Below are 20,867 nucleotides of genomic sequence, written 5' to 3' on the forward strand. Positions count from 1 at the left end.
CACACCTTTCTCGAAAGAAGAAATAAACTCTAAATTATCAGGAAACAATTCAACTGATTTTAGGGGCCTCCTGGGCTTTCAATGCAAATCGCTGAGATCAAAAGCCAGTTTAATAGCCATTATACCTTGGAGCTTTGGAGATATGAGAGTGGGCAGTTTCTTTGTGGCAAAAGAGAGTCATCCCCAGAAACTATTAATATTCTTTGGTCAAAGAAGACTGCCATCAAAGTGGGCTGTAAAGCAAAGCTATTGCTGTTATATCTATCTGCAAATGAAAGGCAACTCTAAAAGAGAAGCAGCCCCAAGGTCCCACCGAGACTTGAACTCGGATCGCTGGATTCAGAGTCCAGAGTGCTAACCATTACACCATGGAACCCACATATTCAGTAGCATGATGCACTTCATTCTGGAAAAACAGAGCACATCAGAGAAAATATGTAATATTCCTATATCATTAGACTCCAGAGGAAGAATTTGATCCAAATGAGACATGAAGCCAATACTTTGCGATTGCACAGCATCCAACAGCAACAGTGCTGCTTCGATATAATATCAGTAAACGGTTACTATAGGTCAGTAAAAATCTTGACTGTGCCCTATATTCTCATTGCCCTTATGAAGCTCTGCTCAACAAGGGTTCCATGGTGTAATGGTTAGCACTTTGGACTTTGAATCTAGCGATCCGAGTTCAAGTCTCGGTGGAACCTCTCTCTTGCTCTAACACACTTTGTCTCCTTGTTGTCTTAAATTATAGGCCAAAGATAGTAATATTCATAAGGTTAGTGGTGTAGGGTATTCATTTTCGCTCTCACTCTCTGGCATAACTTTTCATAAAAATCCACTTTTGTGCCTAGCACCTTAATCTTTATGCATTTTTTTTAAATGTATGAACAGTGAGGTCATTCTGAGTCGATGGGCAGATCTGCATCGGAAACATACATAAAAGATTTGAAATTTTCAAACTTAACTCAATGTTAAGAAACATGCTCAATCTGTGACCCAATGGATTCTCTTTTTACTTGAAGATGCAGCAACAACATTAATAATACCATTTTGGGAAAAGCAGCTCTATTGTATCGCCATTCTCTTTCAAAATTGTTAAAGGGTTAATCCTATGAAAAGCGACCGCATTCAGAATCAATGATATTAATCAAGCGTCTTAACAGTCTTTACATGTTTGTAAAATGAAGGTATCAGTTTGAGATGAAAAATAGAACGAAGAACACACTTTTCTTAATTCACAAAAGGCCTGAGGTGTATAAATACTGTTTGTACCGACCAAGGGCCCATTCGTGAATGTACTTACTTTAGTTGGATCATACTTTTCTTCAAAGAAGACATCCACAATAAACGATAAGGGAAAGGTTCGACTGATGGTAAACTCTTACAGAGATTTCAATGCAAATTATTGGATTCAACCTCCAGGGTGCTACCATTACACCATAGGTCTTCCACACCACAGAAAGTGGTGGGTTTCATTGTGGCTAAAGAGCGTCATCCATGGAAAATCTTTCTGTTTTCAAATGGACCCAGGGAATAATGCTATGAAAGTGGGCGACACAGCAGCGTCATTGCTATTAAAACAAGACACTGAGAGGAAAACAAACACAGTAATTCCCAAGGTCCCACCGAGATTTGAACTCGGATCGCTGGATTCAGAGTCCAGAGTGCTAACCATTACACCATGGAACCTACATACTTAGTGACATGATGAACGTCATTGCAGCAAAAAAAGAGCCTTTTAGAGAATGTATGCAATATTCTTTTATCTTATGCCTCCAGAGGAAGAATCCTATCCAAATGAGCTGTAAAGCAAAGAGTTTGCTATTGCGCAACAACCAACTAAACAGTTCCACATTTGCATAATATCCGTGGGCTAGGAATATGAGTTTGTTAAAATGATGCATGAGATCTCGATTCTCATTTCTGTTACAACTCTGTCAGGTTGCACCAGCAAGGGGCCCATGGTGTAATGGTTAGCAAAGAACATTACTGAAGGGCCCCTCGGCCAGCCAGAAAGCCAAAATGGAGAGAACGGGCATGAACTGGTTGTGAATGAGCTTCAAAATGCGTTCACAGGTAATTGAACTGGTGATCTCCTCAGTTTATACACCTGGAAATCCTGTCAATAGCAACAGTCGGCAGCTGGGTTGCCAGACATTTCGTCGAAAAAAATTTGTCGACAGGACAATTGGTCGAAACCATTTGGTCGAAAACCAAATGGTCGAATTGCTTTGTTTTTTATTTTCACATTTTTTTTGGGGGGGGTTTGGGGGGGTCCCCCCAACCCCCTTTTTTTCCCTAAACTACAACCTAAAAAATATATATATAAATAAATAAAAAAATCGACCATTTGGCTTTCGACCAAATTACGTCGACCAAATGTCTTTCGACGAAATGTCTTTCGACGAAATGTCCGGACAGCGGCAGCTGGTCTGTGTCAGTAATGGCAATTTGATTTTGCCATTTTCACAACTCCCTAATAAATGAACAAAATGTTCCATTTGTAGGCACAGTTACATGCTATGGTATGTATACCATGCTTAATAACCACCATAGGAGGCTCAGAGCACCATCCGCATTCTTACGTACAAAACATGTAAGGAAATAATCAGATCTTTTGCTCTGCAGGAGTCAGGCTTCTTTAAAGCCTGACAAAGTGGCAGAGTGCCATTGTAAACTGAGGCATGATGAAACCATGCCCAAGAACCCAGGCAGGTTAAACCCTTCCACTCATGCCCCTAGGCCTATAGACAGGGCAGCTGGCATGGATTATGGACACTTTTAACATAGGGTGGTTTTTCAACCTTATCTCCTCTGGGAGCAAAGCGCTGGACATGGTTTCCTGTACGTTTTTGAGGTTCGCAGGGATCTATGTGTGGATGTTTCTTGGTGTGAAAAGCATGACACCTTTTGGGGTGACACCAGGCTCTTCTGGGAGTTAATTTGCATAATCTCTACTTTCTATTTTATGTGACATGGGCTGCAGTTACATTGTTCTGTTAATAGAGGGCAACACACAGGTCATAGTTCCAAACAGGGGTGCACAGTCTGCTTGCTAGCTTACATTTACAGTTCTATTTGGGATTCACCGCCTTTTCATAAACTGAGTACTCTTCCGGAGTATTTCTAACTGATGTAGGTGTTTTGGGGGTGTTACGTGCCTTTGTATGACTGCTGCAAACCACTTGATATTAGACATTGATTGGAAACGACATAAAAAATCCTGACACATATTGTAAGCGGACATAAAATGACCTATATTAGCTAATATAAGTAAACAGACATCACTCCCCCCTCCCCACAAAAAGGGATGTATGCGTACACAAAAAATAAAAATGAAAAACAAGCAACTACTGCAGTTAAAATCTAAAAATGTAAATTCAGTTACATGATCATGACTCGGAAGGGGAAGTTAAAAAGTAAAAAAACACACGGTAGGAGAGAGGTTAGCTTTACATGCCATGGGAGGAAGAGGTCTTCCAAGCACTGTTGTGTATGTTGGTCAATCCCTCTGAAACGCAAAAGGGATGTGCACATAGAAATCAAAGCAGAGTCATCCAGAGAGACTATTTAATTCTTTTTTTTTCAAATTCTCAAAAGGAAGCTGCTATCAAATTGAACTATTCATCACAGCCACTGCTAGGAAATCTATGTGCATAAAATGACAATACACCCAAAGGAAAACAAAATATAGCTATAACATGTCAGATTACTAAATTCAGAGTCCAGCCTACTAACCATTAGACCATGGAACCTAAATACTTCCGCAAATGCTGAACTTCATTATGCCAAAACAGAGGCAGTCAGAAACAATATTTAATATTGCTTAATCATATGCCTCAAGAGGAAGAATTTGATCTACATGCTCTATAAAGCACAGAGATTGCTATAGCACAACGTCAATCGACAACATCGCTGTGTTTGTATGATATCAGTCAATTGGGACTATGAATCTGTAAAAATTGTAAATGTGCTCTATATTGCCATTTCTGATTCAACGCTCTCAGGTGCATCTTGCAAGGGTTCCATGGTGTAATGGTTAGCACTTTGGACTTTGAATCCAACGATCCGAGTTCAAGTCTCGGTGGGACCGTTATCTTGCTCTTACACTCCATTTTCTAATTTCTCAAATTACAATTCAACAGAGTTAATATTCAGAAGTTCAGTAGACTCTCTCTGCACGACATTACATTTAAATGCACTTTGGTGCCTGATACCAATACAGTGATGCAACTACATATCGTTAATGTACAATCCCTAAGGTCAATCAGAATGGGCACCCAGATATCTCTCAGAAACATTTTCCACAGATGAATAATGTCCAACCTTAACTCTATGAAAAGAAAAATGTACACACTATGTGCAGTAGATTCTCTGCTCACTGGAACATGCAGAAACAACATTGATGTGAAAAGATTGGAAAAAGCCCTATTTTATTAACATTAAAAAATGTTATACAATTATTTTGGTGAATCATATTCACTTTCACAATCATTCCTATGTTTCAAGCAATTTGATGGTCTTATTAAATGTGTAAAAAATGTAATTCTTTGAGTTGACAAACTGTATGGAGAGCAAACTTTTTATAACTTACAAGAGTTATGAGTTCTAGAAAGTAGTGCATTTACTGATCAAGTGCCCTTGTTTAAATGTACTTACTTTATTTGGATCACACCTTTCTCGAAAGAAGAAATAAACTCTAAATTATCAGGAAACAATTCAACTGATTTTAGGGGCCTCCTGGGCTTTCAATGCAAATCGCTGAGATCAAAAGCCAGTTTAATAGCCATTATACCTTGGAGCTTTGGAGATATGAGAGTGGACAGTTTCTTTGTGGCAAAAGAGAGTCATCCCCAGAAACTATTAATATTCTTTGGTCAAAGAAGACTGCCATCAAAGTGGGCTGTAAAGCAAAGCTATTGCTGTTATATCTATCTGCAAATGAAAGGCAACTCTAAAAGAGAAGCAGCCCCAAGGTCCCACCGAGACTTGAACTCGGATCGCTGGATTCAGAGTCCAGAGTGCTAATCATTACACCATGGAACCCACATATTCAGTAGCATGATGCACTTCATTCTGGAAAAACAGAGCACATCAGAGAAAATATGTAATATTCCTATATCATTAGACTCCAGAGGAAGAATTTGATCCAAATGAGACATGAAGCCAATACTTTGCGATTGCACAGCATCCAACAGCAACAGTGCTGCTTCGATATAATATCAGTAAACGGTTACTATAGGTCAGTAAAAATCTTGACTGTGCCCTATATTCTCATTGCCCTTATGAAGCTCTGCTCAACAAGGGTTCCATGGTGTAATGGTTAGCACTTTGGACTTTGAATCTAGCGATCCGAGTTCAAGTCTCAGTGGAACCTCTCTCTTGCTCTAACACACTTTGTCTCCTTGTTGTCTTAAATTATAGGCCAAAGATAGTAATATTCATAAGGTTAGTGGTGTAGGGTATTCATTTTCGCTCTCACTCTCTGGCATAACTTTTCATAAAAATCCACTTTTGTGCCTAGCACCTTAATCTTTATGCATTTTTTTTAAATTTATGAACAGTGAGGTCATTCTGAGTCGATGGGCAGATCTGCATCGGAAACATACATAAAAGATTTGAAATTTTCAAACTTAACTCAATGTTAAGAAACATGCTCAATCTGTGACCCAATGGATTCTCTTTTTACTTGAAGATGCAGCAACAACATTAATAATACCATTTTGGGAAAAGCAGCTCTATTGTATCGCCATTCTCTTTCAAAATTGTTAAAGGGTTAATCCTATGAAAAGCGACCGCATTCAGAATCAATGATATTAATCAAGCGTCTTAACAGTCTTTACATGTTTGTAAAATGAAGGTATCAGTTTGAGATGAAAAATAGAACGAAGAACACACTTTTCTTAATTCACAAAAGGCCTGAGGTGTATAAATACTGTTTGTACCGACCAAGGGCCCATTCGTGAATGTACTTACTTTAGTTGGATCATACCTTTCTTCAAAGAAGACATCCACAATAAACGATAAGGGAAAGGTTCGACTGATGGTAAACTCTTACAGAGATTTGAATGCAAATTATTGGATTCAACCTCCAGGGTGCTACCATTACACCATGGGTCTTTCACACCACAGAAAGTGGTGGGTTTCATTGTGGCTAAAGAGCGTCATCCATGGAAAATCTTTCTTTTTTCAAATGCACCCAGGGAATAATGCTATGAAAGTGGGCGACACAGCAGCGTCATTGCTATTAAAACAAGACACTGAGAGGAAAACAAACACAGTAATTCCCAAGGTCCCACCGAGATTTGAACTCGGATCGCTGGATTCAGAGTCCAGAGTGCTAACCATTACACCATGGAACCTACATACTTAGTGACATGATGAACGTCATTGCAGCAAAAAAAGAGCCTTTTAGAGAATGTATGCAATATTCTTTTATCTTATGCCTCCAGAGGAAGAATCCTATCCAAATGAGCTGTAAAGCAAAGAGTTTGCTATTGCGCAACAACCAACTAAACAGTTCCACATTTGCATAATATCCGTGGGCTAGGAATATGAGTTTGTTAAAATGATGCATGAGATCTCGATTCTCATTTCTGTTACAACTCTGTCAGGTTGCACCAGCAAGGGGCCCATGGTGTAATGGTTAGCAAAGAACATTACTGAAGGGCCCCTCGGCCAGCCAGAAAGCCAAAATGGAGAGAACGGGCATGAACTGGTTGTGAATGAGCTTCAAAATGCGTTCACAGGTAATTGAACTGGTGATCTCCTCAGTTTATACACCTGGAACTCCTGTCAATAGCAACAGTCGGCAGCTGGGTTGCCAGACATTTCGTCGAAAAAAATTTGTCGACAGGACAATTGGTCGAAACCATTTGGTCGAAAACCAAATGGTCGAATTGCTTTGTTTTTTATTTTCACATTTTTTTTGGGGGGGGGTTTGGGGGGGTCCCCCCAACCCCCTTTTTTTCTAAAAACCCCTTTTTTTCGCTAAACTACAACCTAAAAAATATATATATAAATAAATAAAAAAATCGACCATTTGGCTTTCGACCAAATTACGTCGACCAAATGTCTTTCGACGAAATGTCTTTCGACGAAATGTCCGGACAGCGGCAGCTGGTCTGTGTCAGTAATGGCAATTTGATTTTGCCATTTTCACAACTCCCTAATAAATGAACAAAATGTTCCATTTGTAGGCACAGTTACATGCTATGGTATGTATACCATGCTTAATAACCACCATAGGAGGCTCAGAGCACCATCCGCATTCTTACGTACAAAACATGTAAGGAAATAATCAGATCTTTTGCTCTGCAGGAGTCAGGCTTCTTTAAAGCCTGACAAAGTGGCAGAGTGCCATTGTAAACTGAGGCATGATGAAACCATGCCCAAGAACCCAGGCAGGTTAAACCCTTCCACTCATGCCTCTAGGCCTATAGACAGGGCAGCTGGCATGGATTATGGACACTTTTAACATAGGGTGGTTTTTCAACCTTATCTCCTCTGGGAGCAAAGCGCTGGACAGGGTTTCCTGTACGTTTTTGAGGTTCGCAGGGATCTATGTGTGGATGTTTCTTGGTGTGAAAAGCATGACACCTTTTGGGGTGACACCAGGCTCTTCTGGGAGTTAATTTGCATAATCTCTACTTTCTATTTTATGTGACATGGGCTGCAGTTACATTGTTCTGTTAATAGAGGGCAACACACAGGTCATAGTTCCAAACAGGGGTGCACAGTCTGCTTGCTAGCTTACATTTACAGTTCTATTTGGGATTCACCGCCTTTTCATAAACTGAGTACTCTTCCGGAGTATTTCTAACTGATGTAGGTGTTTTGGGGGTGTTACGTGCCTTTGTATGACTGCTGCAAACCACTTGATATTAGACATTGATTGGAAACGACATAAAAAATCCTGACACATATTGTAAGCGGACATAAAATGACCTATATTAGCTAATATAAGTAAACAGACATCACTCCCCCCTCCCCACAAAAAGGGATGTATGCGTACACAAAAAATAAAAATGAAAAACAAGCAACTACTGCAGTTAAAATCTAAAAATGTAAATTCAGTTACATGATCATGACTCGGAAGGGGAAGTTAAAAAGTAAAAAAACACACGGTAGGAGAGAGGTTAGCTTTACATGCCATGGGAGGAAGAGGTCTTCCAAGCACTGTTGTGTATGTTGGTCAATCCCTCTGAAATGCAAAAGGGATGTGCACATAGAAATCAAAGCAGAGTCATCCAGAGAGACTATTTAATTCTTTTTTTTTCAAATTCTCAAAAGGAAGCTGCTATCAAATTGAACTATTCATCACAGCCACTGCTAGGAAATCTATGTGCATAAAATGACAATACACCCAAAGGAAAACAAAATATAGCTATAACATGTCAGATTACTAAATTCAGAGTCCAGCCTACTAACCATTAGACCATGGAACCTAAATACTTCCGCAAATTCTGAACTTCATTATGCCAAAACAGAGGCAGTCAGAAACAATATTTAATATTGCTTAATCATATGCCTCAAGAGGAAGAATTTGATCTACATGCTCTATAAAGCACAGAGATTGCTATAGCACAACGTCAATCGACAACATCGCTGTGTTTGTATGATATCAGTCAATTGGGACTATGAATCTGTAAAAATTGTAAATGTGCTCTATATTGCCATTTCTGATTCAACGCTCTCAGGTGCATCTTGCAAGGGTTCCATGGTGTAATGGTTAGCACTTTGGACTTTGAATCCAACGATCCGAGTTCAAGTCTCGGTGGGACCGTTATCTTGCTCTTACACTCCATTTTCTAATTTCTCAAATTACAATTCAACAGAGTTAATATTCAGAAGTTCAGTAGACTCTCTCTGCACGACATTACATTTAAATGCACTTTGGTGCCTGATACCAATACAGTGATGCAACTACATATCGTTAATGTACAATCCCTAAGGTCAATCAGAATGGGCACCCAGATATCTCTCAGAAACATTTTCCACAGATGAATAATGTCCAACCTTAACTCTATGAAAAGAAAAATGTACACACTATGTGCAGTAGATTCTCTGCTCACTGGAACATGCAGAAACAACATTGATGTGAAAAGATTGGAAAAAGCCCTATTTTATTAACATTAAAAAATGTTATACAATTATTTTGGTGAATCATATTCACTTTCACAATCATTCCTATGTTTCAAGCAATTTGATGGTCTTATTAAATGTGTAAAAAATGTAATTCTTTGAGTTGACAAACTGTATGGAGAGCAAACTTTTTATAACTTACAAGAGTTATGAGTTCTAGAAAGTAGTGCATTTACTGATCAAGTGCCCTTGTTTAAATGTACTTACTTTATTTGGATCACACCTTTCTCGAAAGAAGAAATAAACTCTAAATTATCAGGAAACAATTCAACTGATTTTAGGGGCCTCCTGGGCTTTCAATGCAAATCGCTGAGATCAAAAGCCAGTTTAATAGCCATTATACCTTGGAGCTTTGGAGATATGAGAGTGGGCAGTTTCTTTGTGGCAAAAGAGAGTCATCCCCAGAAACTATTAATATTCTTTGGTCAAAGAAGACTGCCATCAAAGTGGGCTGTAAAGCAAAGCTATTGCTGTTATATCTATCTGCAAATGAAAGGCAACTCTAAAAGAGAAGCAGCCCCAAGGTCCCACCGAGACTTGAACTCGGATCGCTGGATTCAGAGTCCAGAGTGCTAACCATTACACCATGGAACCCACATATTCAGTAGCATGATGCACTTCATTCTGGAAAAACAGAGCACATCAGAGAAAATATGTAATATTCCTATATCATTAGACTCCAGAGGAAGAATTTGATCCAAATGAGACATGAAGCCAATACTTTGCGATTGCACAGCATCCAACAGCAACAGTGCTGCTTCGATATAATATCAGTAAACGGTTACTATAGGTCAGTAAAAATCTTGACTGTGCCCTATATTCTCATTGCCCTTATGAAGCTCTGCTCAACAAGGGTTCCATGGTGTAATGGTTAGCACTTTGGACTTTGAATCTAGCGATCCGAGTTCAAGTCTCGGTGGAACCTCTCTCTTGCTCTAACACACTTTGTCTCCTTGTTGTCTTAAATTATAGGCCAAAGATAGTAATATTCATAAGGTTAGTGGTGTAGGGTATTCATTTTCACTCTCTGGCATAACTTTTCATAAAAATCCACTTTTGTGCCTAGCACCTTAATCTTTATGCATTTTTTTTAAATGTATGAACAGTGAGGTCATTCTGAGTCGATGGGCAGATCTGCATCGGAAACATACATAAAAGATTTGAAATTTTCAAACTTAACTCAATGTTAAGAAACATGCTCAATCTGTGACCCAATGGATTCTCTTTTTACTTGAAGATGCAGCAACAACATTAATAATACCATTTTGGGAAAAGCAGCTCTATTGTATCGCCATTCTCTTTCAAAATTGTTAAAGGGTTAATCCTATGAAAAGCGACCGCATTCAGAATCAATGATATTAATCAAGCGTCTTAACAGTCTTTACATGTTTGTAAAATGAAGGTATCAGTTTGAGATGAAAAATAGAACGAAGAACACACTTTTCTTAATTCACAAAAGGCCTGAGGTGTATAAATACTGTTTGTACCGACCAAGGGCCCATTCGTGAATGTACTTACTTTAGTTGGATCATACCTTTCTTCAAAGAAGACATCCACAATAAACGATAAGGGAAAGGTTCGACTGATGGTAAACTCTTACAGAGATTTCAATGCAAATTATTGGATTCAACCTCCAGGGTGCTACCATTACACCATAGGTCTTCCACACCACAGAAAGTGGTGGGTTTCATTGTGGCTAAAGAGCGTCATCCATGGAAAATCTTTCTGTTTTCAAATGGACCCAGGGAATAATGCTATGAAAGTGGGCGACACAGCAGCGTCATTGCTATTAAAACAAGACACTGAGAGGAAAACAAACACAGTAATTCCCAAGGTCCCACCGAGATTTGAACTCGGATCGCTGGATTCAGAGTCCAGAGTGCTAACCATTACACCATGGAACCTACATACTTAGTGACATGATGAACGTCATTGCAGCAAAAAAAGAGCCTTTTAGAGAATGTATGCAATATTCTTTTATCTTATGCCTCCAGAGGAAGAATCCTATCCAAATGAGCTGTAAAGCAAAGAGTTTGCTATTGCGCAACAACCAACTAAACAGTTCCACATTTGCATAATATCCGTGGGCTAGGAATATGAGTTTGTTAAAATGATGCATGAGATCTCGATTCTCATTTCTGTTACAACTCTGTCAGGTTGCACCAGCAAGGGGCCCATGGTGTAATGGTTAGCAAAGAACATTACTGAAGGGCCCCTCGGCCAGCCAGAAAGCCAAAATGGAGAGAACGGGCATGAACTGGTTGTGAATGAGCTTCAAAATGCGTTCACAGGTAATTGAACTGGTGATCTCCTCAGTTTATACACCTGGAAATCCTGTCAATAGCAACAGTCGGCAGCTGGGTTGCCAGACATTTCGTCGAAAAAAATTTGTCGACAGGACAATTGGTCGAAACCATTTGGTCGAAAACCAAATGGTCGAATTGCTTTGTTTTTTATTTTCACATTTTTTTTTGGGGGGGGTTTGGGGGGGTCCCCCCAACCCCCTTTTTTTCCCTAAACTACAACCTAAAAAATATATATATACATAAATAAAAAAATCGACCATTTGGCTTTCGACCAAATTACGTCGACCAAATGTCTTTCGACGAAATGTCTTTCGACGAAATGTCCGGACAGCGGCAGCTGGTCTGTGTCAGTAATGGCAATTTGATTTTGCCATTTTCACAACTCCCTAATAAATGAACAAAATGTTCCATTTGTAGGCACAGTTACATGCTATGGTATGTATACCATGCTTAATAACCACCATAGGAGGCTCAGAGCACCATCCGCATTCTTACGTACAAAACATGTAAGGAAATAATCAGATCTTTTGCTCTGCAGGAGTCAGGCTTCTTTAAAGCCTGACAAAGTGGCAGAGTGCCATTGTAAACTGAGGCATGATGAAACCATGCCCAAGAACCCAGGCAGGTTAAACCCTTCCACTCATGCCCCTAGGCCTATAGACAGGGCAGCTGGCATGGATTATGGACACTTTTAACATAGGGTGGTTTTTCAACCTTATCTCCTCTGGGAGCAAAGCGCTGGACATGGTTTCCTGTACGTTTTTGAGGTTCGCAGGGATCTATGTGTGGATGTTTCTTGGTGTGAAAAGCATGACACCTTTTGGGGTGACACCAGGCTCTTCTGGGAGTTAATTTGCATAATCTCTACTTTCTATTTTATGTGACATGGGCTGCAGTTACATTGTTCTGTTAATAGAGGGCAACACACAGGTCATAGTTCCAAACAGGGGTGCACAGTCTGCTTGCTAGCTTACATTTACAGTTCTATTTGGGATTCACCGCCTTTTCATAAACTGAGTACTCTTCCGGAGTATTTCTAACTTATGTAGGTGTTTTGGGGGTGTTACGTGCCTTTGTATGACTGCTGCAAACCACTTGATATTAGACATTGATTGGAAACGACATAAAAAATCCTGACACATATTGTAAGCGGACATAAAATGACCTATATTAGCTAATATAAGTAAACAGACATCACTCCCCCCTCCCCACAAAAAGGGATGTATGCGTACACAAAAAATAAAAATGAAAAACAAGCAACTACTGCAGTTAAAATCTAAAAATGTAAATTCAGTTACATGATCATGACTCGGAAGGGGAAGTTAAAAAGTAAAAAAACACACGGTAGGAGAGAGGTTAGCTTTACATGCCATGGGAGGAAGAGGTCTTCCAAGCACTGTTGTGTATGTTGGTCAATCCCTCTGAAACGCAAAAGGGATGTGCACATAGAAATCAAAGCAGAGTCATCCAGAGAGACTATTTAATTCTTTTTTTTTCAAATTCTCAAAAGGAAGCTGCTATCAAATTGAACTATTCATCACAGCCACTGCTAGGAAATCTATGTGCATAAAATGACAATACACCCAAAGGAAAACAAAATATAGCTATAACATGTCAGATTACTAAATTCAGAGTCCAGCCTACTAACCATTAGACCATGGAACCTAAATACTTCCGCAAATGCTGAACTTCATTATGCCAAAACAGAGGCAGTCAGAAACAATATTTAATATTGCTTAATCATATGCCTCAAGAGGAAGAATTTGATCTACATGCTCTATAAAGCACAGAGATTGCTATAGCACAACGTCAATCGACAACATCGCTGTGTTTGTATGATATCAGTCAATTGGGACTATGAATCTGTAAAAATTGTAAATGTGCTCTATATTGCCATTTCTGATTCAACGCTCTCAGGTGCATCTTGCAAGGGTTCCATGGTGTAATGGTTAGCACTTTGGACTTTGAATCCAACGATCCGAGTTCAAGTCTCGGTGGGACCGTTATCTTGCTCTTACACTCCATTTTCTAATTTCTCAAATTACAATTCAACAGAGTTAATATTCAGAAGTTCAGTAGACTCTCTCTGCACGACATTACATTTAAATGCACTTTGGTGCCTGATACCAATACAGTGATGCAACTACATATCGTTAATGTACAATCCCTAAGGTCAATCAGAATGGGCACCCAGATATCTCTCAGAAACATTTTCCACAGATGAATAATGTCCAACCTTAACTCTATGAAAAGAAAAATGTACACACTATGTGCAGTAGATTCTCTGCTCACTGGAACATGCAGAAACAACATTGATGTGAAAAGATTGGAAAAAGCCCTATTTTATTAACATTAAAAAATGTTATACAATTATTTTGGTGAATCATATTCACTTTCACAATCATTCCTATGTTTCAAGCAATTTGATGGTCTTATTAAATGTGTAAAAAATGTAATTCTTTGAGTTGACAAACTGTATGGAGAGCAAACTTTTTATAACTTACAAGAGTTATGAGTTCTAGAAAGTAGTGCATTTACTGATCAAGTGCCCTTGTTTAAATGTACTTACTTTATTTGGATCACACCTTTCTCGAAAGAAGAAATAAACTCTAAATTATCAGGAAACAATTCAACTGATTTTAGGGGCCTCCTGGGCTTTCAATGCAAATCGCTGAGATCAAAAGCCAGTTTAATAGCCATTATACCTTGGAGCTTTGGAGATATGAGAGTGGACAGTTTCTTTGTGGCAAAAGAGAGTCATCCCCAGAAACTATTAATATTCTTTGGTCAAAGAAGACTGCCATCAAAGTGGGCTGTAAAGCAAAGCTATTGCTGTTATATCTATCTGCAAATGAAAGGCAACTCTAAAAGAGAAGCAGCCCCAAGGTCCCACCGAGACTTGAACTCGGATCGCTGGATTCAGAGTCCAGAGTGCTAATCATTACACCATGGAACCCACATATTCAGTAGCATGATGCACTTCATTCTGGAAAAACAGAGCACATCAGAGAAAATATGTAATATTCCTATATCATTAGACTCCAGAGGAAGAATTTGATCCAAATGAGACATGAAGCCAATACTTTGCGATTGCACAGCATCCAACAGCAACAGTGCTGCTTCGATATAATATCAGTAAACGGTTACTATAGGTCAGTAAAAATCTTGACTGTGCCCTATATTCTCATTGCCCTTATGAAGCTCTGCTCAACAAGGGTTCCATGGTGTAATGGTTAGCACTTTGGACTTTGAATCTAGCGATCCGAGTTCAAGTCTCAGTGGAACCTCTCTCTTGCTCTAACACACTTTGTCTCCTTGTTGTCTTAAATTATAGGCCAAAGATAGTAATATTCATAAGGTTAGTGGTGTAGGGTATTCATTTTCGCTCTCACTCTCTGGCATAACTTTTCATAAAAATCCACTTTTGTGCCTAGCACCTTAATCTTTATGCATTTTTTTTAAATGTATGAAGAGTGAGGTCATTCTGAGTCGATGGGCAGATCTGCATCGGAAACATACATAAAAGATTTGAAATTTTCAAACTTAACTCAATGTTAAGAAACATGCTCAATCTGTGACCCAATGGATTCTCTTTTTACTTGAAGATGCAGCAACAACATTAATAATACCATTTTGGGAAAAGCAGCTCTATTGTATCGCCATTCTCTTTCAAAATTGTTAAAGGGTTAATCCTATGAAAAGCGACCGCATTCAGAATCAATGATATTAATCAAGCGTCTTAACAGTCTTTACATGTTTGTAAAATGAAGGTATCAGTTTGAGATGAAAAATAGAACGAAGAACACACTTTTCTTAATTCACAAAAGGCCTGAGGTGTATAAATACTGTTTGTACCGACCAAGGGCCCATTCGTGAATGTACTTACTTTAGTTGGATCATACCTTTCTTCAAAGAAGACATCCACAATAAACGATAAGGGAAAGGTTCGACTGATGGTAAACTCTTACAGAGATTTCAATGCAAATTATTGGATTCAACCTCCAGGGTGCTACCATTACACCATAGGTCTTCCACACCACAGAAAGTGGTGGGTTTCATTGTGGCTAAAGAGCGTCATCCATGGAAAATCTTTCTGTTTTCAAATGGACCCAGGGAATAATGCTATGAAAGTGGGCGACACAGCAGCGTCATTGCTATTAAAACAAGACACTGAGAGGAAAACAAACACAGTAATTCCCAAGGTCCCACCGAGATTTGAACTCGGATCGCTGGATTCAGAGTCCAGAGTGCTAACCATTACACCATGGAACCTACATACTTAGTGACATGATGAACGTCATTGCAGCAAAAAAAGAGCCTTTTAGAGAATGTATGCAATATTCTTTTATCTTATGCCTCCAGAGGAAGAATCCTATCCAAATGAGCTGTAAAGCAAAGAGTTTGCTATTGCGCAACAACCAACTAAACAGTTCCACATTTGCATAATATCCGTGGGCTAGGAATATGAGTTTGTTAAAATGATGCATGAGATCTCGATTCTCATTTCTGTTACAACTCTGTCAGGTTGCACCAGCAAGGGGCCCATGGTGTGATGGTTAGCAAAGAACATTACTGAAGGGCCCCTCGGCCAGCCAGAAAGCCAAAATGGAGAGAACGGGCATGAACTGGTTGTGAATGAGCTTCAAAATGCGTTCACAGGTAATTGAACTGGTGATCTCCTCAGTTTATACACCTGGAACTCCTGTCAATAGCAACAGTCGGCAGCTGGGTTGCCAGACATTTCGTCGAAAAAAATTTGTCGACAGGACAATTGGTCGAAACCATTTGGTCGAAAACCAAATGGTCGAATTGCTTTGTTTTTTATTTTCACATTTTTTTTTGGGGGGGGGTTTGGGGGGGTCCCCCCAACCCCCTTTTTTTCTAAAAACCCCTTTTTTTCCCTAAACTACAACCTAAAAAATATATATATAAATAAATAAAAAAATCGACCATTTGGCTTTCGACCAAATTACGTCGACCAAATGTCTTTCGACGAAATGTCTTTCGACGAAATGTCCGGACAGCGGCAGCTGGTCTGTGTCAGTAATGGCAATTTGATTTTGCCATTTTCACAACTCCCTAATAAATGAACAAAATGTTCCATTTGTAGGCACAGTTACATGCTATGGTATGTATACCATGCTTAATAACCACCATAGGAGGCTCAGAGCACCATCCGCATTCTTACGTACAAAACATGTAAGGAAATAATCAGATCTTTTGCTCTGCAGGAGTCAGGCTTCTTTAAAGCCTGACAAAGTGGCAGAGTGCCATTGTAAACTGAGGCATGATGAAACCATGCCCAAGAACCCAGGCAGGTTAAACCCTTCCACTCATGCCCCTAGGCCTATAGACAGGGCAGCTGGCATGGATTATGGACACTTTTAACATAGGGTGGTTTTTCAACCTTATCTCCTCTGGGAGCAAAGCGCTGGACAGGGTTTCCTGTACGTTTTTGAGGTTCGCAGGGATCTATGTGTGGATGTTTCTTGGTGTGAAAAGCATGACACCTTTTGGGGTGACACCAGGCTCTTCTGGGAGTTAATTTGCATAATCTCTACTTTCTATTTTATGTGACATGGGCTGCAGTTACATTGTTCTGTTAATAGAGGGCAACACACAGGTCATAGTTCCAAACAGGGGTGCACAGTCTGCTTGCTAGCTTACATTTACAGTTCTATTTGGGATTCACCGCCTTTTCATAAACTGAGTACTCTTCCGGAGTATTTCTAACTTATGTAGGTTTTTTGGGGGTGTTACGTGCCTTTGTATGACTGCTGCAAACCACTTGATATTAGACATTGATTGGAAACGACATAAAAAATCCTGACACATATTGTAAGCGGACATAAAATGACCTATATTAGCTAATATAAGTAAACAGACATCACTCCCCCCGCCCAACAAAAAGGGATGTATGCGTACACAAAAAATAAAAATGAAAAACAAGCAACTACTGCAGTTAAAATCTAAAAATGTAAATTCAGTTACATGATCATGACTCGGAAGGGGAAGTTAAAAAGTAAAAAAACACACGGTAGGAGAGAGGTTAGCTTTACATGCCATGAAGGAGGAAGAGGTCTTCCAAGCACTGTTGTGTATGTTGGTCAATCCCTCTGAAACGCAAAAGGGATGTGCACATAGAAATCAAAGCAGAGTCATCCAGAGAGACTATTTAATTCTTTTTTTTTCAAATTCTCAAAAGGAAGCTGCTATCAAATTGAACTATTCATCACAGCCACTGCTAGGAAATCTATGTGCATAAAATGACAATACACCCAAAGGAAAACAAAATATAGCTATAACATGTCAGATTACTAAATTCAGAGTCCAGCCTACTAACCATTAGACCATGGAACCTAAATACTTCCGCAAATGCTGAACTTCATTATGCCAAAACAGAGGCAGTCAGAAACAATATTTAATATTGCTTAATCATATGCCTCAAGAGGAAGAATTTGATCTACATGCTCTATAAAGCACAGAGATTGCTATAGCACAACGTCAATCGACAACATCGCTGTGTTTGTATGATATCAGTCAATTGGGACTATGAATCTGTAAAAATTGTAAATGTGCTCTATATTGCCATTTCTGATTCAACGCTCTCAGGTGCATCTTGCAAGGGTTCCATGGTGTAATGGTTAGCACTTTGGACTTTGAATCCAACGATCCGAGTTCAAGTCTCGGTGGGACCGTTATCTTGCTCTTACACTCCATTTTCTAATTTCTCAAATTACAATTCAACAGAGTTAATATTCAGAAGTTCAGTAGACTCTCTCTGCACGACATTACATTTAAATGCACTTTGGTGCCTGATACCAATACAGTGATGCAACTACATATCGTTAATGTACAATCCCTAAGGTCAATCAGAATGGGCACCCAGATATCTCTCAGAAACATTTTCCACAGATGAATAATGTCCAACCTTAACTCTATGAAAAGAAAAATGTACACACTATGTGCAGTAGATTCTCTGCTCACTGGAACATGCAGAAACAACATTGATGTGAAAAGATTGGAAAAAGCCCTATTTTATTAACATTAAAAAATGTTATACAATTATTTTGGTGAATCATATTCACTTTCACAATCATTCCTATGTTTCAAGCAATTTGATGGTCTTATTAAATGTGTAAAAAATGTAATTCTTTGAGTTGACAAACTGTATGGAGAGCAAACTTTTTATAACTTACAAGAGTTATGAGTTCTAGAAAGTAGTGCATTTACTGATCAAGTGCCCTTGTTTAAATGTACTTACTTTATTTGGATCACACCTTTCTCGAAAGAAGAAATAAACTCTAAATTATCAGGAAACAATTCAACTGATTTTAGGGGCCTCCTGGGCTTTCAATGCAAATCGCTGAGATCAAAAGCCAGTTTAATAGCCATTATACCTTGGAGCTTTGGAGATATGAGAGTGGACAGTTTCTTTGTGGCAAAAGAGAGTCATCCCCAGAAACTATTAATATTCTTTGGTCAAAGAAGACTGCCATCAAAGTGGGCTGTAAAGCAAAGCTATTGCTGTTATATCTATCTGCAAATGAAAGGCAACTCTAAAAGAGAAGCAGCCCCAAGGTCCCACCGAGACTTGAACTCGGATCGCTGGATTCAGAGTCCAGAGTGCTAATCATTACACCATGGAACCCACATATTCAGTAGCATGATGCACTTCATTCTGGAAAAACAGAGCACATCAGAGAAAATATGTAATATTCCTATATCATTAGACTCCAGAGGAAGAATTTGATCCAAATGAGACATGAAGCCAATACTTTGCGATTGCACAGCATCCAACAGCAACAGTGCTGCTTCGATATAATATCAGTAAACGGTTACTATAGGTCAGTAAAAATCTTGACTGTGCCCTATATTCTCATTGCCCTTATGAAGCTCTGCTCAACAAGGGTTCCATGGTGTAATGGTTAGCACTTTGGACTTTGAATCTAGCGATCCGAGTTCAAGTCTCAGTGGAACCTCTCTCTTGCTCTAACACACTTTGTCTCCTTGTTGTCTTAAATTATAGGCCAAAGATAGTAATATTCATAAGGTTAGTGGTGTAGGGTATTCATTTTCGCTCTCACTCTCTGGCATAACTTTTCATAAAAATCCACTTTTGTGCCTAGCACCTTAATCTTTATGCATTTTTTTTAAATGTATGAACAGTGAGGTCATTCTGAGTCGATGGGCAGATCTGCATCGGAAACATACATAAAAGATTTGAAATTTTCAAACTTAACTCAATGTTAAGAAACATGCTCAATCTGTGACCCAATGGATTCTCTTTTTACTTGAAGATGCAGCAACAACATTAATAATACCATTTTGGGAAAAGCAGCTCTATTGTATCGCCATTCTCTTTCAAAATTGTTAAAGGGTTAATCCTATGAAAAGCGACCGCATTCAGAATCAATGATATTAATCAAGCGTCTTAACAGTCTTTACATGTTTGTAAAATGAAGGTATCAGTTTGAGATGAAAAATAGAACGAAGAACACACTTTTCTTAATTCACAAAAGGCCTGAGGTGTATAAATACTGTTTGTACCGACCAAGGGCCCATTCGTGAATGTACTTACTTTAGTTGGATCATACCTTTCTTCAAAGAAGACATCCACAATAAACGATAAGGGAAAGGTTCGACTGATGGTAAACTCTTACAGAGATTTCAATGCAAATTATTGGATTCAACCTCCAGGGTGCTACCATTACACCATAGGTCTTCCACACCACAGAAAGTGGTGGGTTTCATTGTGGCTAAAGAGCGTCATCCATGGAAAATCTTTCTGTTTTCAAATGGACCCAGGGAATAATGCTATGAAAGTGGGCGACACAGCAGCGTCATTGCTATTAAAACAAGACACTGAGAGGAAAACAAACACAGTAATTCCCAAGGTCCCACCGAGATTTGAACTCGGATCGCTGGATTCAGAGTCCAGAGTGCTAACCATTACACCATGGAACCTACATACTTAGTGACATGATGAACGTCATTGCAGCAAAAAAAGAGCCTTTTAGAGAATGTATGCAATATTCTTTTATCTTATGCCTCCAGAGGAAGAATCCTATCCAAATGAGCTGTAAAGCAAAGAGTTTGCTATTGCGCAACAACCAACTAAACAGTTCCACATTTGCATAATATCCGTGGGCTAGGAATATGAGTTTGTTAAAATGATGCATGAGATCTCGATTCTCATTTCTGTTACAACTCTGTCAGGTTGCACCAGCAAGGGGCCCATGGTGTGATGGTTAGCAAAGAACATTACTGAAGGGCCCCTCGGCCAGCCAGAAAGCCAAAATGGAGAGAACGGGCATGAACTGGTTGTGAATGAGCTTCAAAATGCGTTCACAGGTAATTGAACTGGTGATCTCCTCAGTTTATACACCTGGAACTCCTGTCAATAGCAACAGT

General features: G+C 39.2%; 19 non-coding genes across 19 annotated transcripts; 9 read left to right on the forward strand and 10 right to left on the reverse strand.

Annotated features, from left to right (window-relative positions):
• Nucleotides 1-304: 304 nt before the first annotated feature.
• TRNAQ-CUG (transfer RNA glutamine (anticodon CUG)) lies at nt 305-376 on the reverse strand. Its single transcript has one exon. It is a non-coding gene; the product is annotated as a tRNA-Gln (tRNA).
• Nucleotides 377-635: 259 nt separating this feature from the next.
• Nucleotides 636-707, forward strand: TRNAQ-UUG (transfer RNA glutamine (anticodon UUG)). The gene has a single exon. It is a non-coding gene; the product is annotated as a tRNA-Gln (tRNA).
• A 913-nt stretch (nt 708-1,620) lies between these two features.
• Nucleotides 1,621-1,692, reverse strand: TRNAQ-CUG (transfer RNA glutamine (anticodon CUG)). Its single transcript has one exon. It is a non-coding gene; the product is annotated as a tRNA-Gln (tRNA).
• Nucleotides 1,693-4,024: 2,332 nt separating this feature from the next.
• TRNAQ-UUG (transfer RNA glutamine (anticodon UUG)) lies at nt 4,025-4,096 on the forward strand. Its single transcript has one exon. It is a non-coding gene; the product is annotated as a tRNA-Gln (tRNA).
• An 881-nt stretch (nt 4,097-4,977) lies between these two features.
• TRNAQ-CUG (transfer RNA glutamine (anticodon CUG)) lies at nt 4,978-5,049 on the reverse strand. Its single transcript has one exon. It is a non-coding gene; the product is annotated as a tRNA-Gln (tRNA).
• Nucleotides 5,050-5,308: 259 nt separating this feature from the next.
• Nucleotides 5,309-5,380, forward strand: TRNAQ-UUG (transfer RNA glutamine (anticodon UUG)). Its single transcript has one exon. It is a non-coding gene; the product is annotated as a tRNA-Gln (tRNA).
• A 913-nt stretch (nt 5,381-6,293) lies between these two features.
• TRNAQ-CUG (transfer RNA glutamine (anticodon CUG)) lies at nt 6,294-6,365 on the reverse strand. Its single transcript has one exon. It is a non-coding gene; the product is annotated as a tRNA-Gln (tRNA).
• A 2,351-nt stretch (nt 6,366-8,716) lies between these two features.
• On the forward strand, nt 8,717-8,788 carry TRNAQ-UUG (transfer RNA glutamine (anticodon UUG)). The gene has a single exon. It is a non-coding gene; the product is annotated as a tRNA-Gln (tRNA).
• An 881-nt stretch (nt 8,789-9,669) lies between these two features.
• TRNAQ-CUG (transfer RNA glutamine (anticodon CUG)) lies at nt 9,670-9,741 on the reverse strand. Its single transcript has one exon. It is a non-coding gene; the product is annotated as a tRNA-Gln (tRNA).
• Nucleotides 9,742-10,000: 259 nt separating this feature from the next.
• Nucleotides 10,001-10,072, forward strand: TRNAQ-UUG (transfer RNA glutamine (anticodon UUG)). The gene has a single exon. It is a non-coding gene; the product is annotated as a tRNA-Gln (tRNA).
• A 907-nt stretch (nt 10,073-10,979) lies between these two features.
• TRNAQ-CUG (transfer RNA glutamine (anticodon CUG)) lies at nt 10,980-11,051 on the reverse strand. The gene has a single exon. It is a non-coding gene; the product is annotated as a tRNA-Gln (tRNA).
• Nucleotides 11,052-13,384: 2,333 nt separating this feature from the next.
• On the forward strand, nt 13,385-13,456 carry TRNAQ-UUG (transfer RNA glutamine (anticodon UUG)). The gene has a single exon. It is a non-coding gene; the product is annotated as a tRNA-Gln (tRNA).
• Nucleotides 13,457-14,337: 881 nt separating this feature from the next.
• Nucleotides 14,338-14,409, reverse strand: TRNAQ-CUG (transfer RNA glutamine (anticodon CUG)). The gene has a single exon. It is a non-coding gene; the product is annotated as a tRNA-Gln (tRNA).
• A 259-nt stretch (nt 14,410-14,668) lies between these two features.
• Nucleotides 14,669-14,740, forward strand: TRNAQ-UUG (transfer RNA glutamine (anticodon UUG)). Its single transcript has one exon. It is a non-coding gene; the product is annotated as a tRNA-Gln (tRNA).
• A 913-nt stretch (nt 14,741-15,653) lies between these two features.
• Nucleotides 15,654-15,725, reverse strand: TRNAQ-CUG (transfer RNA glutamine (anticodon CUG)). Its single transcript has one exon. It is a non-coding gene; the product is annotated as a tRNA-Gln (tRNA).
• A 2,354-nt stretch (nt 15,726-18,079) lies between these two features.
• On the forward strand, nt 18,080-18,151 carry TRNAQ-UUG (transfer RNA glutamine (anticodon UUG)). Its single transcript has one exon. It is a non-coding gene; the product is annotated as a tRNA-Gln (tRNA).
• An 881-nt stretch (nt 18,152-19,032) lies between these two features.
• On the reverse strand, nt 19,033-19,104 carry TRNAQ-CUG (transfer RNA glutamine (anticodon CUG)). The gene has a single exon. It is a non-coding gene; the product is annotated as a tRNA-Gln (tRNA).
• A 259-nt stretch (nt 19,105-19,363) lies between these two features.
• On the forward strand, nt 19,364-19,435 carry TRNAQ-UUG (transfer RNA glutamine (anticodon UUG)). The gene has a single exon. It is a non-coding gene; the product is annotated as a tRNA-Gln (tRNA).
• Nucleotides 19,436-20,348: 913 nt separating this feature from the next.
• TRNAQ-CUG (transfer RNA glutamine (anticodon CUG)) lies at nt 20,349-20,420 on the reverse strand. The gene has a single exon. It is a non-coding gene; the product is annotated as a tRNA-Gln (tRNA).
• Nucleotides 20,421-20,867: the final 447 nt, after the last annotated feature.

This window comes from Ambystoma mexicanum, chromosome 5p, assembly GCF_040938575.1.
Source record: "Ambystoma mexicanum isolate Mex_15411 chromosome 5p, UKY_AmexF1_1, whole genome shotgun sequence".
Classification (NCBI taxonomy): Eukaryota; Metazoa; Chordata; class Amphibia; order Caudata; family Ambystomatidae; genus Ambystoma; species Ambystoma mexicanum.